This window comes from Miscanthus floridulus, chromosome 8, assembly GCF_019320115.1.
Source record: "Miscanthus floridulus cultivar M001 chromosome 8, ASM1932011v1, whole genome shotgun sequence".
Lineage (NCBI taxonomy): Eukaryota > Viridiplantae > Streptophyta > Magnoliopsida > Poales > Poaceae > Miscanthus > Miscanthus floridulus.
Window position 1 is genome coordinate 7,723,990 of NC_089587.1, and position 20,165 is coordinate 7,744,154.

The following is a 20,165-nucleotide window of genomic DNA, read 5'->3' on the forward strand; positions in this document are numbered from 1 at the left end:
ACTCCCTCTGTCCCAGAAAGAAGGACGTCCGAGCTTCTCAGCAGGTACATCGGTGATTGCGTGAATGTGGACAGAGGGAGATCCAGATACATGGCAGACGGTGTGAACGGAGACATTCAAATGCTACTCCCCGACGTCATTCATTGCGGGACAGAGGGAGTATACAAGAACTGGGCTATGTAGCTAATGATATCTTGACACCAGAGCCTTTGATGCCATATTAAACAAGAGTGGGCTCTTCGACGTAGCTTCTAATAGACATTGTTGAACAGCTGCATTATTGGCCTTCATGCTGAAATGTGGTGGGTGCCTTTGTTTGCTTCGTCAATGCTTTGGCTCGCGATTGGAAAGACCAGTGCCTTTCTGTAAAAAAATACTATCGATGCACCCGGAGACGGCATACAACAGCTTAAACAAACAGCTAGAGAGAATCCTTTCTGAGTACGCCAATTCAGCAGCACACATAGTCCCAACTATAGTCCCAACTGGAAACATCAGCCGAACACCTAAAAGCACGCCATACTCCGGGCCGGAGATGGCCGGCCGTCCACCTCGATGATCGATTATGTACATGTATTATCCTAATAATTACTACATTCAGCAAAACCAGCATTCTTCACCATGCATTGCATAGAACATCAATGCCCTAGTGTGCCAAATACAAATTAGTTCTAAGACTTCAAGTGCGCTCATGACAACACATATTCAGTGCTTGCAAACTAAAAAAAATTATATGTCAAATCGAAGATGATAAAACTTTATTCAAGCTTCGTTTCCACGATTCAAATTATGCCATATCTGAATACCAGATGCTGAGACTACGAGTTTGTGGTTCTACCAGAAGACCCTATTCAGCAAAAACTGCTGCATATAGCTTTTTTTTTAGAGTTTTCATCACTGTGTCGCCAACAGCAATCGATCACGAACACTTGCGCACGAAAAAAAATTAATCGAACACCTCTAGCGCCTCGTACTCCGGGCCAGAGATGGCATCTGCCACGATGGCGGCCGGCGTTAGCTCGCCATCCGCCTCCAGGAAGAGTCTCACCAGGTTCTTGGAGTAGCCGCTCACCAGGGCCGTGCCCTCTTGCGCTGCCACCACCGGCGTGGACGCCTTGGAGGTCCCCACGTTCCAGAACACCAGCTGCGGCACCGTGAACCCCTCGGCTGCGAACTTGTCGCAGATGCCCTGGTACTCTGTCTTCCACGGGGACGCGGTGCCCGTCCACCCGTCGAAGTCCATGTCGCTCAGCACAAACACCCTCTTCACCATCATGTCCCTGCACAGCCCGCCGGCCACCGCCAGCTGCAGGATCTTGCTGAAGACGCCCTGCAGGTTCGCGCCCTTCTTATGCTTCCCCATGGACTCCACCAGCGGCCGCAGCTTCTCCTTGAGGCTCGTGCCGAGCACCTTGTGCAGCTGGTGCGTCTCGTTGAAGGTGGTCACGCGCCCCTTCCACGGCTCCTGGCTGAGCTCAGAAATGAGGAGCCCCAGTGCGATGGCTGCAGAGGCCGCTGTGTCCGTGGTGGCAGAGGTGGCGCCGGAGAGCCCGCACACCGCGATGCAGTTGGCCAGGCGCCCCTCAGCGGCTAGAGAGGCCGCCATGCGACGCCACTGGAGCTCGGCAGCCTCGTCGTGCTCCCCCTTAAGCGCTGTGGCGATCAGCTCGTGCGGCAGCACCGCGTCTGCGGGCATCCTGGCGCAACCGGTGCGCACCTCATCGAAGAAGCCGGCCACGCGGTGCTTGTCGTGCTTATGGAACACCTCCTTGTACTTGTTCATCGCCAAGGACGCCACCCGCGCGTACGGCAGCTCTTCGAACTTGCACGCGCACATGTACACCTCCGGGAGCTCGAGCGCCTTGCGCAGCGGCACCAACACCTCGCGGCGGAGCCGGTCACGGACGCGGTAAGCATAGTGCTTGTCCGAGATGTCGAGGTACTCCTGGCTGGACTCGCGCGGGAATATGCAGCGGGCTATGGCCTCGCAGAGCAGGGTCGCGCGGTCGTAGGACGAGCGGAGCGACGGGCACACTTGGCCGCGAGCCCGATCTTGGTGGTGTTGCCCACGCGCAGGTGCTCGACGTCGGACTTGAGCATCTCGGCGAACATCTCAGCCACGCGATCGTAGAGGAAGCGGAAAGCCTTGTCGGACTCGTAGCGCGAGAGCGCCGACCGCGCGAGCTGCGCCTCCTCCTGGCGCTTCGTCTACTTGGCAGCCTGAAACTCGCGGTCGCTGCGCCGGCGCTTCATGCCGTGGCGGTGTACGTTGATCTGCTGATCGCGACGGTCGCCGTCTTCGCCCTCCTTGCGGTCGCCGTGGAGTAGGCGGTAGAGGATCTCGGGCAGGTCCTTGAGGCAACCGAACCTGGCTAAGTTGGCCAGGTTCCCGGCGAGCGTCTTGGGATGGCGCGCGTGCATCCAGAGTGCGGCGGCGTAGAAGCCCTCCCTGTCGCCTTTGTTAGTTGATCTCCACCAATAGGCCCAACGACCTATTGGGCCCTTACGTCAGCGCCCTGATCGGGGGCGTCCAACCCTAATAGGTTGGTGAGCCTCTGTCGCACAGCACATATAAAGATAGGTGGGGATCACGGCTCGAGAAACGAGGTTGGTCTGAGCCGCCGCAATCCCACCACAGAGAACCCTAATCCGATCTACAGTGTGCTGCCAGCGACGAGATGCCCCACCACACCGCCGTCGCCTCTGCAGGGTCTCCACCGGTCCACTGGATCACCACCTCGCCTCCTCACCATCGTGCCGAGCACCGGCGTCCGCGAGGCGGAATCCAGAGCGAACTTGGCGTCTACGTTGCTGCGGCCCAACTACGCTAAGGCGAGGAGCCTTACCCGAATCTATGGTTACACAGAAAGGTACACCACGATTTTAACAATGGTACCAGAGCCAGGTTGCCAGTGTGTAACCCTAACCCTAACCGGGTAAAAGCAAAGAGAAAAGGGACCGGAGGTGGCGGACGTCACTGGAACCCCGGTCACCACCGCCACCGCGCGGGGAAAAGATGCCGCACCGCTGTTCTCACCGGCGCACGGCAAGAACAGAACAGATCTAGTTCGGATCTGAGGAAAGAAGTAAAAGAAAAGGTTCAACTGAACTGCTAACCCTAACTGGGTGAAAGAAAGAACAAAGGAAGAAGGATTCGGCCTAGAACAGAATTAAAGCCGAACCCTAAACTAGAGAAGAGAAAGGGGAAAGGATCTCAAGAACCCTAGAACAAATCCCCATCTCGACTTTGATTCAAAAGAAGCAGATTCAAAAGAAAAGAAGGGGAAGAGGGGAATGGGATAATCTCGCAGATCTCGAATCAAACCAAAAGAAAACCCGAATTGGAGATCTCGAATCAAACCAAAAGAAAAACTAAATCGGGTTCAACCGAACCCTAACCCTAACTCAAATAAAGAAGGGGTAGAGAGCGATTCGGATGAACTCCGAGAAGAAAGAAATCAAAAGAAAAGAAAAACCCTAACCCAAGATCCTCATTCGGATGAACTCCGAAAAGAAAAGAAATCAAAAGAAGAGAAAACCGAATCGGTCGAATCGAATCGGAAAAGAAACCCTAACCCTAGAGCTAAACCCTAATCCCCAACACTGGTTCGGATAAGAGAAAAGCAGATCCAGATCGGAGAAGGGGAAAGGGGGAACAGACCTACCTCGCCGTGCGTCGGGATGGCCCTTCGCCGGCGCGGGAGAAGAAGGGCCGAGCCGGGGGACAGCTGCTCGCCGGGCTCGGCCAAGGGGGCGTCGCGGCCAGGCTGCTCGACGGCGGCGTGCTCACCAGTTGGGGAGCACGCGCGCCGACGAGGGGGCCGGCGATGGCGCCATGGCTGCCTCGCTCCACCGCCTTCGCTGACTCTTGGTTGCTGCTGGTTGCGCTGAGGAAGAAGGATCGAGCGACGAGAGAAAGGGAAAGAAGCGAATGAGGCTAGGGTTTTTCCAGTCGACGCGGCCGAGCGGGTTTTGACCCCGCGAATCCTGCGCTCGACCGTCGGATGAGATCCGATGGCGAGATTTCGCCAGGCCGGCTTTCAGCCCAGGCGGGCGCGAGCGGGAGGCCGCTTTGCCGGCCTAGGCCCAGGTTGCGGCCTGGGTGCGGGCAGCGCGCGAGCGTGGGCTGCTGTGGCAGGCTGGGCCGCACACTGTTGTTGATCGGCCGGTTATTGTTCCTAAAGGCCGGGCCAAAATGAATAGAAGAGTATAGAAAGGTTTTATTTAATTTCAGAAGCTGATTTGAATGGATTTTGATGAATTTCAATGGTTTAAAATTTCTGGTAAAATTACACCAACGTGTTATTTTTCCAGAAAGTAGATATGAACCAGAAAAGCTTCTGAAAAATAGATAATGAATTTTTTCATGCTTTTCTTTTTTCAGTAAATGTTTATTTCCTAGAAATTGATTAATGGCTTAAAGAAAATGGAAAAGGGAGTTCCCCTTTGGGTAAAATTCGAGAAAAGGAGAGTTTTTCCGCTACTAAAGAAATTGTTTGTTCTCCAGTTATTTTGAACCAATGTGGTTTTTAATTAGAGAAAAAGAGATTTGACATGATTATGATGTTGTTATTTTCTGACCAACGTTGTTAATAACAATATCATAATTTTAATGATTTATGCATTAATTCTATTTCTGCCCAACGGTGATGTAGAATTAGTGTATACGAACAGTTGTATGTTTTGATTTTGACCAACGTTGGAATCAAGACATGCAAATGGTGTTATTTTTATGTTAAGAAAAGGTTTGTCCTGGTTTTCATCTTGTCTAAGGTGAACTGGGTAGTCATCTCACCGTGTTCCATTGAGTCTGTGGCACCGGTGAGGGAGACAAACGAGTCTGATACCGTTTGGGCAACTAAAAAGAGGGATTTTGAATCCCGAAAGATGTTATATGCCCTTGAGCATTAGAAGTGTGTCACTACCAACAAGAAATGTTTGGCTGTGATAAAGAACATGATTGAGCCTGCAATTGTGGGTTCAATCTCAGAGTGTGACACGGTCACCAAATACCTCGATAGAATAAAGAGTCAGTTCACTGGCTCTTCAAAGACATATGCTACCCAGCTGATAAAGCAGCTGGTGACAGAGTGTTACTCTGATAATGATGACATAAGAGAGCTCACGATGCGTCGTCGAAATTATGGCACTGTTGTTTAGGCCATATTTCGAGGGGGGGAATAGAAAGACTAGTTAAGAATAATATTCTTCCTCCATTAGAGCTCTCAGAATGCATAAAAGAAAAGTATGTAAAGAAAGATGATAAACAAAGCGCAGGAATTTTATAGATTATTCACACAGATATCTGTGGTCATTTTCCTGTAAAGAGTGTGGATGGTTATGATTCGTTCATAACATTCATAAATGATTACTCCCATTATAGCTACATTTATCCAATCAAAGAAAGAACAGAAGCATTGGATAAATTTAAGATATTAAAGATTAAGATAGTCAGGTCTGACCATGGGGGAGTACTACGGTCGGCATAGCCTAAAAGAATGGTATAGTAGCCCAGTATTCTACACCGGACAAACCTCAGCAGAATAAAGTAGCTAAAAGAATCAATCGTACCCTGATGGATATAGTGGGAAGTATGATAAGTTACTTTACCTTACAGTTGAGCCTGTAAATGGAGGCGTTAAAAACTGACATTCATATTCTTAATTGAGTACAAAGTAAGTCGGTGCCCAAAACACCGTATGAGTTGTGGACAGAAAGAGTACCCTCACTAAACACTTAAGTGTGTGGGGGAGCCCTGCTGAGGCTAAAGTATTTAACCCAAATATTGGGAAGTTAGATCCCAAAATAGTATGTTGCCACTTATTTGGCTACCCAAAAAAGTCAAAAGTTTTTCGTTTTCTACTGTCCAGAGAGACATACAAAGTTTGTGGAAACGAGACACGTTATCTTCCTAGAGGATGAATTGATGAGAGGGAGCATGGTAGCTCGAGAAATTGACCTTGAAGTGAAGCGGGTGTATGAGCCCACTCCAATGATTCATGAACCATTTTTCTCACTACCTGCTGTCGCTGCACCGACAGTGCTAGATACTGTGATGCTAGCACCTGTTGTTATCCCCCCTGTGACAACAATGAATGACGATGAGGAACCTGATCTTTAAGATCCTATAGAACCTATTGCCACACATGAGAGGGAGCAACAACAGCCTCAAACCAAAGATGTGCCAAATGTGAAGGCCCCTAAAAGATCTCAAAGAGTTAGAAAATCAGCTATTCCTACTGATTATAAAGTGTACAACACTAAGGAATTTCAAATGGAGGATGATCCCACCTTGTTTCAAGAAGCCATGAGTAGTGATCATTCATCAAAGTGGCTTGAGGCCATAGAAGATGAAATGAAATCAATGAATGTCAATAAAGTTTGAGATTTGGATATAATTCCTAAAGGAGCCAAAACAGTAGACTGTAAATGGGTCTACAAAACAAAACTTGACTCTCAAGAGAATATAGAGAGATATAAAGCGCGACTTGTGGCAAAAGGCTTTATGCAAAGAGAAGGGATTGATTACAATGAGACCTTTTCTCCAGTCTCATGTAAAGTTTCCTTCAGAATCATAATGACATTAATGGCACATTACGATTTAGAATTACATCAGATGGATGTAAAGACGGCATTTCTCAATGGAAACTTGGAGGAAAATGTTTACGTGGCACAACCGAAAGGTTTTGTCATGGAAGGAAAAGAATGAATGGGATGCTGCCTAAAGAAATCTATTTATGGATTAAAACAAGCTTCAAGACAGTGGTACTTGAAGTTTAATCAGACAATAAAGAATTTTGGGTTTTAAAGAGAATGTAGAGGATAATTGTGTCTATGCAAAGTTTAAGAATGGGAAGTTTATCTTTCTTGTCCTGTATGTGGATGATATCTTACTTGCTAGTAGTGATGTCAGTCTACTACAGGAGACAAAGAAGTTTTGTCCTCAAAACTTGATATGAAATATCTTGGTGAAGTCTCGTTCGTTCTAGGGATCGAGATTCACCGAGATAGAAGAAAAGGGGTATTAGGACTGTCACAAAAGTCATACAAAGAAAGAATCTTAAAGAAATTCAGTATGCACAAATATAGTCCCTCACCTGCTCCTATAGTCAAGGGCGACAGATATGGAGATTTTCAATACCCTAGGAACCAATATGAGCTCAATCAAATGAAAGTGGTTACACATGCTTCAGTTGTCGGAAGCTTACAATATGCTCAAGTATGTACGCGTCCTGACTTGGTATTTATTATCGAATTACTTGACAGATTCTAGAGCAATTCTGGAACAGAACAATGAAATTAGTAAAGAAAGTCTTACATTATTTGCAAGGAACGAAATGCCTCATGATGACGTATAGAAGATCTGATTCACTCCACATAGTAGGAAATTCAGATTCTGATTATGCGAGAGATGATAGAAAATCCACGACGGGTTAGTATTCACTCTCGAAAAGGGGAGCTATTTCATGGAAAAGCTCAAATGCAAACTGTCACTACATCGTCCATAATGTATGACAGTTTGTAGCATGATATGAGGCAACGGGGCAGGTGAACTGACTAAAGAAGTTTATACCCGGTTTGAAGATGGTTGACGACATCTATAAACCACTTAAGTTATACTACGATTATAATCTAGCAGTACAGTATGCTCACAACATAAGTCAAGTGGTGCTGCCAAACACATTGACATAGAGTATTATGTTGTGATAGATAAAGTTTAGGATCAAGTCATAAGTCTTGAGCATATAAGTACAGAAAAGATGCTCACGGATCCGCTTACAAAAGGCTTACCACCCAACGTGTTCAGAGAACACGGTGTTCATAGAACATGTAGCTAGCATTGGTTTAAGGGAAAGCCTAAAATTCTTGGACAAAAGAAGGCCCAAAGATAAGTATCTATTTTAGAACATAGTAGTGTGTTGTAGCTGTTAAATCTATCGGCAATGGACCGTGACGATGAGACATGCTCTATGCGCTAATCTGTAATGGAATGAACAAAAGTAAATGATATGAAATTGAAAGATTGAATGAGATCAAGGGGGAGAATGTTAGTTGATCTCCACCAATAGGCCCAACGACCTATTGGGCCCTTGCGTCTGCACCCTGATTGGGGGCGCCCAACCCTAATAGGTTGGTGGGCCCCTGTCGCACAGCACATATAAAGATAGGTGGGGATCACGGCTTGAGAAACGAGGTTGGTCTGAGCCGCCGCAATCCCACCATAGAGAACCCTAATCTGATCTACAGTGTGCTGCCAGTGACGGGATGCCCCACCACACCGCCGTCACCTCTGCAGGGTCTCCACCGGTCCACTGGATCACCACCTCGCCTCCTCACCACCGTGCCGAGCACCGGCGTCCGCAAGGCGGAATCTAGGGCAAACTTGGCGTCTACGTTGCTACGACCCAACTACGCTAAGGCGAGGAGCCTTACCCGAATCTATGGTTACACAGAAAGGTACACCACGATCCTAACAGCCCTTGCCCAAGCCACGCACGCTGCGGAGGTGGCAGACGAGCCTAAGCGTGGCGCACGTGTCCTGGGACCAGGCGACGTCGAGGAGTGCCGCCACGTTAGCGGCCGAGGTGACGCCAGGAATGATCTGGAAGAAGAAGTCGACGCATAGGTCACCGGACGAGGCGTAGGCCAACGCACGGCCAGACCACGACGCCTCCTTGGCCACGCCACCGTACGGCGCCACAGATGAGCCGTACAGCGCCTCGCGGGTGGACCGTGAATCTGCAGCAGCAGCAGCAGCGATGTTGGTGTTGAGGGCGGCCATAGGAGGGCCAAGGAGCGTTGTGCAGGTAGGCAGAGCCATGTCGAAGGCAGCTTGCATTGGTTACGTTGTTCTTGCTAGCACTAATCATCTATCATCAATTCATCAGTCGACGACATTGTCACACTGAAGAGCTTGAACTTGCCAGCATCGAGCATGAGCTTCGGCACAGACGCCACGGCACCGATGACGCCGACGCCGGTGAAGTCAAGAGCTTGTTTAGTTCCTCCATCTAAAGTTTAGTTTCTATCATATCGAATGTTTGATACACGTATGGTGTATTAAATATAGACTAAAAAATAAATAATTGCATATATTGCGACTACTTTGTGAGATAAATTTTTTAAACCTAATTAGTCCATGATTTGATAATGTGGTGCTACGGTAACATATGTTAATGATGGATTAATTAAGCTTAATAAATTTGTCTCGCGAATTACTAAGGACTTGTGTAATTTATTTTATTATTACTATCAGAATATTTTTATGTGATACCTGATGTGACACATCTAAATTTTAGCCCTGGGTTAAACACCACAAGGCGACCATGATGGCGACGTTAGTCAGGCACACGGGCGAGCGCCTGGGCGGCGCGAGCGTCACGTTGTACATGTCTACATGACGGCATGAAGCAAATGATGAAAAATTTCAGTACGAGTGACCTTGGTCTGCTCACCTATTACGTGGGAATACAGGTAGATCAGAAGGAGAGGGAGACAACTTTGTGTCAGAGCTCCTATGCTCTGAAGATTCTTGAGCAGGAAGGAATATATGAGTGTAACGCTTGTCTCCTACAACTAAAAAAAATAAAATGTGGATATTTTTTGATACAACATTTGTTTTGGTTCGTCTGTCTGCCTACGCCTGCGATCCCACGACATCTTAATTACTGATTGATCGTGTCATTCTCCTTGATTGAATATTGCTTGTCATGTAATAGAGGAATCACGGCAAAATAGAAAGTAAAAAATTATTATGCCATCCATATACACATTACATGTTTGCATGCACCAACATACATGGCAACGAGCAAAAGGAAAAAGAATTAACACAGAAGGAAAGAGAATTAAGACAAAAGGAACCTCTTTGCATTTCTGAGAACCTTGCCAAATCTACCTACACTTATTTACTTCCCCTCTTTACATTTGCAAAAGAGACAACTTTTTTCTCCTTTCATTTGGTTTCACGCTCACGTGTTCCATCGCCCTCGCTTGCTGTTTCTTGCGTGAATCATAGTTGATGTCATCTATCTTCCATGGCTTAGCCTCCCAATCCTAAGAGAAGGTCCCTACCTCTCCCTAACTGGAGATCTGGCCTGCTAGAGGATCTCCTCGAGTCCATCGGGCAGCGTTTCACGTTAGGCCACGACACGGCGTCCTTCCGATCCGCTTGCTCCCCATGGCGTGCCGCCGTCCCGTTCGCGACCTTCGGGCCGCTCCTACTGCTCCCGTTCGACCCCGACTCGGACCGCGTCGGCTTCTACTGCATCCCAGAGAAGAAGGTCTTGTCCAAGACGCTGCCCGACGTGCGCGGCAAGGTGGCGTGCGGCTCCTCATGTGGGTGGCTGGCGCTCATGGACGAGGCGGCGTCCATGACGCTGCTGAATCCATTCGTCAGTGCCCCTGCCCCTCGCGTTGAGCTTCCACCAGTAGGCGAACATGTCGCGGCAGCGTCCTCATCGGAACGTGTGTCTAGGGTCCACGGCCGGTGGGTCCTCCATCCCACCAACGGCTATGGGGATGCGGATGCCGCAGGCAGAGCCATCAAGCTAGAAGACATGAGGGACGTGTTCTTCCGTGAGATCATGCTCTCGGTGCCGCCTGATGCCACCGGCCGTGAGTGCGTGGCCATGGCCATGCTTGGGTGCTCCACGGAGGTCGCGTTCTGTCGGGTTAGAGTCGACAGCCCATGGACGCTACTCGACACCAAACTGGAGTTCTCCGTGGGATCCATCATCCACTGTCAAGACAAGTTCTTAGCGATCGACTGCACTAGAGAAATCTCCGTCTACAGCAGCAACGCCGGCGACGCTACTCCAACCGCGACGCTGCTGTCATCGCTGTCGCCACCTGCGGGGCTCTGCCGCCGTAGCTACCTGGAATCAAACGGTGAGTTGCACATTGTTGGTGCCATGGTGAGCACGTTCCACGAGACACAGCGCTTCACCTACAGCAGCGTGATCTACAAGTGCAACCTCCATGACCGTACACCGGAGTGGTCCAGGGTGAGGGACATCGGTGATCAGACACTGTTCATGTCTAAACATTTCAATGAAAGCTTCAGTGGAACAAGTGTATCCAAGTACAAGGAGAACAAAATCTACATGTCTGAGCCATTGTATGGGGATCCATACGACTTGGTCCATCGACTGGAGATCGTTGATATTGCTACCGGCGCATCCGAAAGTGAAGCCCGTCTAGGAAAAGATGCAGGGTTCCGAGGCTCCAGGTTGGATTCGATCCAATCTCTAGAAGCTCTAGAGTTTGTGAGCCTGTGACGCCGCACACTCTGTGACTGTGTTAAATTCATAAACTTTGCTTTTTGGATTAAATGTCACTTTAACGTTGGTATTTAATTTAACAGTATTGTTATTTTATCGTACGATCCGTGTGTTTTTAGTATAAATTGTTAGTTATCCCGTAGCAACGTATAAACACGCTACCTAGTCATGTTGCTATGGATAACAAGTTAAAACTGAGCAAAGAAGACAAGTCTCCTCCAGTAGATGCAACAAAATACAGGAATGTGATTGGGAGCTTGAGATATTTGGTGAACACAAGACCAGATATTGCCTACTCGGTAGGTATTGTGAGTCGATACATGGAGACAACAAGGATGAGTCACTGTGCAGCTCAGTAGCAGAGCCAGAAATTATATATAAGGGGGTTCGTCGAAGAATTTCAAAATATGAGAATTAAGTGTAGTTTATATGTTTAGATTTTTGTCTAAGGGTTATGCTCTTATTTTTCTAGATTTATTCTAGTATTTGACGATTTAACCATGCGCGCTATTCTTCACATAGTAGACGACCATGTATATTGACAGTGGCGCGCAAGTGATGACTCATGAATATTGAAATATATCGGTTTAGTATTTCGGAAGTGCTCGTACCCATGGTAGGTGACCGTGTCTGTCCATAACGGGGCACATATAAATACTAAAAAATCTTGAAGTCTATTAGCTTAGTATTTTGAAAGTGCTCATAGTAAGGTAGGATGCATGTTTTATCATGAGAGAATTCCTTATTTGACACCAGACAAATGACCTGTTCCTTTCTTGACCCTCAAAAATTTTTCGTTCCCTATTTGACACTGAGTTCAACTTTTATTCCTTACATGACACTCCGTTGGATTTTCCATTCGGCCACCGTTAACTGTGCTGTGAAAAGACGATTTTTTCCCTATGGGCCCCACCACCCTTCTCCCTCCTCTCCTCTGCGCCGCAGCGCTATCCTGGTCACGCGCCGCGCTGGGGCTCAGCCTCCGCGCCGTGCTCCGCGTCCCCTCCGCGGCGGTGTCCGACGACGGTGGCGAGTGCGACAACGAGGAGGCGACGGTGGCCGTGCGCGTGTGGCCATGGCTGCTGTGGCGGCGGCGCGGGTCCAAGCGCTTCCGCGTGCGGGGCCGCCGCGTGGTGGACCTGGCCTAGGACCTCTCCCGCGCGTGCCTCCCACCCTCGGGCGGCTCCCCGGTGCCCTACTCGGGGTACTTCGTCGCTGTCGTGGTGGACGACGAGATGGCGGTCGTCGCGGGGGACATGGCGGAGGAGGCCTACAGGAAGACCAAGGCGCGACGCCCACCCGGGTCGGGCCCCATCCTCGTCTCGCACCGTGAGCACGTGTCCATGTGCGACGGCGGAGGACGCGGGCACCGGACCTGCGTCGTCGTGCGCGGCAAGCAGCGGGAGATCTCGGTGGATCTCGTCTCGCGTGCCACCGCCTAGGGCGGCTAGGGGCGGGAGCGGGACAGGGACGAGGTCGGCATGTCCGTCTCCGTCGACGGCGATCGCGTGCTCCACGTCCGCCGCCTGCGCTGGAAGTTCCGTGGCACCGATAAGGTGGACCTCGGTGGCGGCGACCGCATCCTCGTCTCCTGGGGGAGGACGCGGCGGCCTGGAGGAGGAGAGGAGGGAGAAGGGTGGTGGGGCCCACAGGGGCAAAATCGTCTTTTCACAACGCAATTAACGGTGGCCGGATGGAAAATACAACGGAGTGTCATGTAAGGAATGAAAGTTAAACTCGGTGTCAAATAGGAAATGAAAATTTTTTGAGGGCCAAGAAAGGAACGGGTCATTTGTCTGGTGTCAAATAAGAAATTCTCTCTTTTATCATAGGAGTGTGCGTACGTGCATGTACGTGAGGGTCCACATTTATACTGTGATTCAAAATAAAAAGGGATGGTCACCGAATTGTTATTGCTAGTTAAATACATGTTCAATAAAATATGAAGTATAATAAAATAAGTATTTTAATAAACCAAAAAATTTAGTAGATATATCATAATATGGTAGGCAAAGAATTTTTTAGATAAATCAAAATATTTTAATTATATCATGTGTAATTTTGTTGTGTAAAAGATATCAGTAAACATTATAACAAGATTTTCTTTATTATACTCTTTTAATATAAACATAGACTATTTACTATATATATATTATATATATATATAATTATATTGTTAGGGGGGCCATGGCTCCTGCTGGCCCCGCTCCACCAGTGACTGGGCTGCAGTTAAGCAGATACTTCGGTATCTAGCTGGAACTCTGAACTATGAATGCATGTATACAAAATCTGGTGACAGTGATTTCGCTGGCGACATAGATGACAGGGAGAGTACTAGTGGCTCGGTGTTCTTTATTGGTATGAATTTGGTCACGTGGGTGTCACAGAAACAAAGAGTATTGCTCTATCATCGTGTGAGGATGAGTACATAGCAAGTGCAAATGCAGCTTGTCAGGGAATTTGGCTCAGTCGTCTGTTGGGTGAACTGCTCGACATTCGGGCTCCAAAGGTTAGTCTCCTGGTTGACAACAAGTCTACCATAGCCTTGAGTAAAAATCCAGTTCATCATGAACGAAGCAAGCACATAGATACAAGGTATCATTTTGTTAGAGAATATGTTGATAATGGCAGCATTGACATCGACCATGTGAGCACTCAGAACCAGTTAGCTGATATCCTGACAAAAGCACTCGGTAAAGTCAGGTTCATCGAGTTGAGGCAGCAGCTAGGAGTCATAGATGTGCAGCGGGATTAGAGCATCTCCAAGAATAACCTATTTTTCTTCTTAATTCTTGGTTTTTGGCAAGATGAGAAAAGATCATTCTCCAACAACTCTTAATCCTTCCTCGTAAAATTTACCTACTTGGGAAATCCTTCCTGTCACGCGTAACTTTGCGCGGATATAAGCGTACTCATCTGTCAATTAAAGGTGGAAGAGAGTATGAAAGGGTTCCAGACGTAAATGTATAAGAAAAAAAGAATATATAAAATTGGTTAAAATAATTTATAAAAAGTATATGATTCTGATGTAAAATTGTCTTTTATATTTTAAAAGTGAATTATTGAAAATTATTGAAGATGGACCTTTTTTTTCTTCCAATACATTTTTAGGAGTTGAAAAACTTGGACTTTTTGGAAGAAAAAAATTATGATACTCTTGCAGCATCTCCAACAGAATATGTATCTCACTCGATATCGTTAAATTTGACCGCATCTGAAAAACGCAGTCCAACAGCTTCGTCATCTCCCTCTCTAAAATAGCTTGTAGGCTGTCCCGCCAAAGTCGCTCGGCAGAATAGACGAGCCGGCCTCGCTCGCCATCCGGGGTGGCCCGGCGTTTCCCGCGTGGGCCTCGCCCTTTGCGTGCTCGCTCCTTCTCCTTCTGCCTCGACGAGGATTAGAATGTCGCCTACCGATCCTGACGGCGACGCGCGTCCCTCACCGGAGCCCAGAGGGAGTGGAGGACGTATACGGCCTTGTCCACCATGCCGCACTCTGGGTTGGCCATGAAGTCAAGCTGCAGGGGCCGCACAGCTCCGGCCTCCATGGCGCGTTGCCGATTCTCTCGTGCGCCGCTGCAGAGCGACCGACCACTACACCTTTTCCCCACGTGCATTTTCTCCTTCGCGCGGTCCCTCGCCCAGATCTAAATACTACGCCGCCGCCAGCCGGCCACATCATCGTCCTTGTCCTTCGAACGTGCGGAGGCAGAGCGAGCACAGCTCCTCAGTGTGTGCGCTACCGCCGGACGACGCCTCGTCGCCGGTAGCCAATGCGGCTGGCGCGGCATGGGCGGCTTCTGGTGTCCGTCCTGTACCCCTCGAGCGCCTGGTACTACGCGTACATCTTGCTGCACACAGAGCACTCGTAGTCTCGTACCCGTACTGGCTCGCTTTGGCCGCTATAACCGCGTTCGCTCTCCTGAAGAACCTGAAGAAGCATTACCGGATGCAGACCACAGACCATGTTCCTGCTTCAATCCTTGCCTTGGTCTTCTTGAGATTAATCTAGAAGCAGTAGGTGCACACGATCAAGAATCCCTAGATGAACCTGTATAGCACTGAGCTGCAAACATGGCCAGGCCAAGCCCAACAGCCCAAGCGACGAACAGCAAGACGCTGCACGGTGACTAGCCGTAGCCGGTGCCCAAGGTGCTGATATGGGTTCAAAAAAATAGCTAGCCTGATTTAGAGATTCTGCTGCGGACGGTACATGTTTTGAGAGTCTAAATAGTTTTAGAGAGCCAATTTAGAGATCAAAATTTACATATACTCTTGGAGTTGCTCTTAGGGGGTGAAATGTTAGTTAATCCCGTGCACAAGATGCATAGTCTTTTCCTGTTTTAGATAGTGCATGTTCTCCCTTGATTCAATCTAGCTAGTTGCATGTGTGTGAGTGGTGTAGAAGCGGAGAAGCCAGAATTCACGGTGCGGCCAGGGACCTCGTCACCACGCGCGCAGGAAACGTTCCAGCGCCTCAGGCGGGCACGACGCAGCGTGAGCGGGCATGGCGGGGGGGTCTCGGACCTTCGGATTGATCGTGTAAACACCATGAATAAAAAGGCAAGAACGAAAACCAGAAAAGTCACAACATTGGCGGCGCAAGACTGTGTCTCTGTGTTCCAAGTGTTCGCGTGCGTGCGTGCGTGAACGACGTCCTGCGCGTTCGCGATCTTGTTGCCGATCATCGTCGAGCTGCAACTCCGGCAGCCAGCCGGCGCCAACAGAAGCTGCCAACGCTGAGCCGCTAGAAGGTTCTTGACTAGTACCAAATGACTCTCCACATATATGCTACCAGTAAAAGTCGAATGAACCAAAAATTAGAAATTTAATTAACAAGAGTTGAAGAACAAGCGCAGCTTGCATTGGTTACGTTGTTCTTGCTAGCACTAATCATCTATCATCAGTCCACGACGTTGTCACACTGAAGAGCTTGAACTTGCCAGCGTCGAGCCCGAGCTTCGGCACGGACGCCACGGCGCCGATGACGCCGACGCCGGTGAAGTTAGGACGACCATGATGGCGACGACGTTGGTCAGGGACACGGGCGAGCGTCTGCTGGGCGGCGCGAGCGTCACGTTGCACATGTCTACATGACGACGGGGAGGACGAAGTCGAGCGGGATTAATCCCACGGCGCCAACGACGTCGCCGAAGAAGGGCAACGCCGCGGCCACGAGGGAGCGCGCAGGCCGCGACGTACGCCGTGCGCAGCGCGACCCGGGGGCCGGGGCATCAGGTTCCGGCGCGAGAACCGGCTCCGCGCCGTGTGCCGCCGAGCTCTGCTCCATGATCTCGTACGCCACAACGCGATGGCGAGGAACCGGAGGAGGACGACGAGCACGACGGCGAAGCCCAGCCCAGCAGCCACTTGGGCGCCAGGGACGTGCCCGCGTCCGGCATCAGGCTCTGCAGCACGTTGGACGTCAGTGCAGCGGCGTCGGCGGATCATTAGCGAATTGAGGTCCGGTTCGGGTCCACGCAGGGTCGATGGCCTCGTGATCCTTCCTACGGGTCTGGTGGGCCACGTCGTACGGCGCAAGGAAACGCGCCGCCGTCCGGTTCTATATAGCAGAGCCATCGCCGATCGAGATCCCGAATCCTCTCGAATCAATCTCGTCGCTACGTTTGCTAGCTTCCCCTGAATCCTAGCAGAAACAGATCAGATCGATCACGCCATGGCCGCCGTCCTCCTCGGCCCTCCCGTCATCCGCGGGGCACGCCCGCCACCACCGCCCGCCACGGCTGCGGAGGCCCCCGCTTCCCACCCGTTCCTCGACCTGCTTCAACAACGAGGACCCTCCAGCCGCCGGTTCTGATGCCGCCAAGGGGCCCCGCATGGCGCGGACGGAAAACAACTCGGCCACCTACGCGAGTTCCGGCAACCCCTGCCTTGACCTCTTCTTCCAGGTCGTCCCCGACACGCCGGCGCAGCGCGTGCGCGAGCTCGTCACCGTTGTGTGGGCGCACGACCCGCTCACCGCGCTCAAGCTCGTCGCGAACCTCCGCGGCGTGCGCGGCACGGGCAAGTCCGACAGGGAGGGCTTCTACGCCGCCGCGCTCTGGATGCACGAGCGCCATCCCAAGACGCTCGCCTGTAACCTCCCCGCGCTCGCCGAGTTCGGCTACCTCAAGGACTTCCCCCAGCTGCTCTACCGCCTCATCCACGGCACCGACACGCGCAAGCTCTACATGGCCAAGGCGGAAACCCAGAAGATTAGACGCAAGGTCGCGGAGGTCCGCGCCGCCAGGCTGGCCGGAAAGAAGCGCACGCACGGCCAAACCGTTGAGCGAAGCAGCGAGTCGGGAGCCGTGGTTCCTGCGGCGGCGGCGCCTATGGAGACAGAGGAGGCGGCCGTGGAGAAGAAACCCGAGGCGACGGATATGGCGGCCACGAAGGAGATCCCCATGACGAAGGAGGTGCGGAAGGCGGCCATGCTCGCCGTGCAATCGCTGGAGACGTACTACGGCAATGGCGCCTACCGCTTCCTCTTGGACTGCGTCGCCCAGTTCTTCGCCGACCTCCTCGCCTCCGACCTCGAGCAGCTAGCACCCGGTGGCAGGAAGACGAAGATCGGGCTCGCCGCCAAGTGGTGCCCCACGCCGGGATCGTCGTTCGACCGGACGACGCTGCTCTGCGAGGCCATCGCGCGCCGCCTCTTCCCGCGCGACTCCAACCCCGACTACTCTGACCTGTCAGAGGAGCACTACGCCTACCAGGTGCTCCACCGTCTCCGCCGCGAGGTGCTGGTGCCGTTGCGGAAGGTCCTGGAGCTCCCGTAGGTGTACATGAGCGCCCAGCGGTGGTCCGAGCTGCCCTACACCCGCGTGGCGTCGGTGGCCATGAGGCGCTACAAGGCCCTGTTCAAGAAGCACGACGAAGCGCGCTTCGACAAGTACCTCGAGGGGAAACCGTTTGTAATCTGACATGCTGGAGCATGGATAGATGCGTAGGGCTTGTTTGGCACAGCTCAGCTTTATTAGTAACGCTGTTTTTTTTTAGAAAACGGCTTCATGAACAACTTTAAGCGAAGCTGAGCTGTTTTGGAAAAACCACCAATAACTTCATGCATTGATGGGAGAGATAAATGAAGGAGAGAGCTGGGATGGATAAGCTTCATCCCAACTCATGTCTTTACGAGAGAAAGAGAAAAATAAGGTTAAGCTGTTTTAGAAATAAGTGTTTGGCAAATAAAATAGCTAGTGTACCAAACAGGCCCATATTAGAATTGATTTATGAAATTTGTGTGCTCATAGAACAGTAGCTCCATGCGCTAGATGATTCATTTTTTTTCTTGAACAGGCAAGAAGGCTGCACATCATTTCATTAATAGTAGAAGAAAAGTACAAAGAAGGGAAAAGAATCCCCCTACCAAAAGGATACGCTAGACTAGACCAGAGCAACTAGCCTTCCACAACTAACAAAACTTTGACTCTGGGACACAAGGCCAAAGGAACTCTAGTCTAGCACAGGCAAAGCGATAAAGAGTACCAACAAGGGGTGGGGGGAATTAACCCATCACAAGCTGTTATAAAAAAAAAACCATAACAAGCGACCCAGACAACAGCTCCTGGAGTCCTTTTGCACAAGCAGAGCACCATACGATGCATTTGTTTGTGATTGTCTGAAATAAAATTGTGATGCTTGGACTTGCACCATTAAAGACACTCATTCCTGTGCTTCCAAATTTCCCAGGTCGCCAGGGAAATGAGAGTATTAAGCCCTTTTTTCATCTCCTTAGGTACGTCCTTGATTGCCCGGTACCACCAACTTGAAAATTGGCTAGTAGAAACTGGGCTGATGGAGCTCAACCCCAACCTCTGAAGAATAGTAAACCAGACCTGTCTAGAGAAGATGCAACAGATTAACAAATGCTGGATGGATACTCCTGCCTGATCGCAAAGAGGACAGGTCGCATGAGGGAGTCCTCTTTGCTAGACGATCACAGTTCCAACATCTGTTGTTGATTGCAAGCCAGATGAAGATGTTATGTGGCTGCTAGGATTGAGAGGAGAGAGTCGAGGGGAGCGACGGCGGCTGGCGCGCTACAGTACCCGCGGAGCTACAGTGCCGCGGGTACTGTTCACAGCGGCGGCGGCTAGGGCTGCAAGGGCGCTGGGGGAGGCCGGCCGCGGGGCTTCGCCCGCGGCCGACAAGAGAGAAGGGATTTCCTTCTAATCTCTTGCTTGATTCTAGATTGATACATCTCCTCTCATTATATAGAGAGGTCTGACTTGGCCCCTAAGCAAACGACTAATTAACCCTAATGGGCTAAGGCCCAATAGGCCTTTGACTCCTCTAACACTACTCCCCACCCGGACATGCAGCTCGTCCTCGAGCTGCGACCTAACAATGATGCTAACTATGGCTTCACTAGACACAAACTGAACACCTAAGAACAAGCCTTTTACATCTCGGCTTATTTCAAATAAACTCGACTCTTTATTCTTGAATCCTGAAGATGCGGCGGACACCCTCCGCGTGCTGGACAGGCTCGTGTAGCCGCCTGGATCCCATGGAGACCATCGAAACGAGAGGGCTGCATGGGTACGACTGTCTGGAAACAATCGCAACAGCGACCAGCGGAGACGACCTCGTGGCGGCCGACAGCGAAACGCGGCAGCGCTAGGCAGTGCGTCTCCGCTGGTGACAAAGAGGAGTACGCTTCTTCCATCATCACTCCCATAGAACTGGAGTGCGCCGCCTGCGGGAACAGCACCATGCTCGCGCCTGGAGACAACAACGGGTCGGCACGGTTGTTGTTGGCCGTTCGACGGGGCGAGGTCGTGCCCCCCCTTGCTGAGGTCGATCGCCATCAAGGCCGCCTCATGTATCTGCCGGCGCATCTCCTGCAGTCGGCGCCGCGCTAGGAGGCCGCGTGCTGCAG

General features: G+C 50.5%; 3 pseudogenes; 2 read left to right on the forward strand and 1 right to left on the reverse strand.

Annotated features, from left to right (window-relative positions):
* Positions 1–946: 946 nt before the first annotated feature.
* On the reverse strand, positions 947–8,782 carry LOC136468511 (uncharacterized; annotated as a pseudogene).
* A 255-nt stretch (positions 8,783–9,037) lies between these two features.
* LOC136468512 (uncharacterized) lies at positions 9,038–13,000 on the forward strand (annotated as a pseudogene).
* Positions 13,001–16,926: 3,926 nt separating this feature from the next.
* LOC136471038 (uncharacterized) lies at positions 16,927–18,458 on the forward strand (annotated as a pseudogene).
* Positions 18,459–20,165: the final 1,707 nt, after the last annotated feature.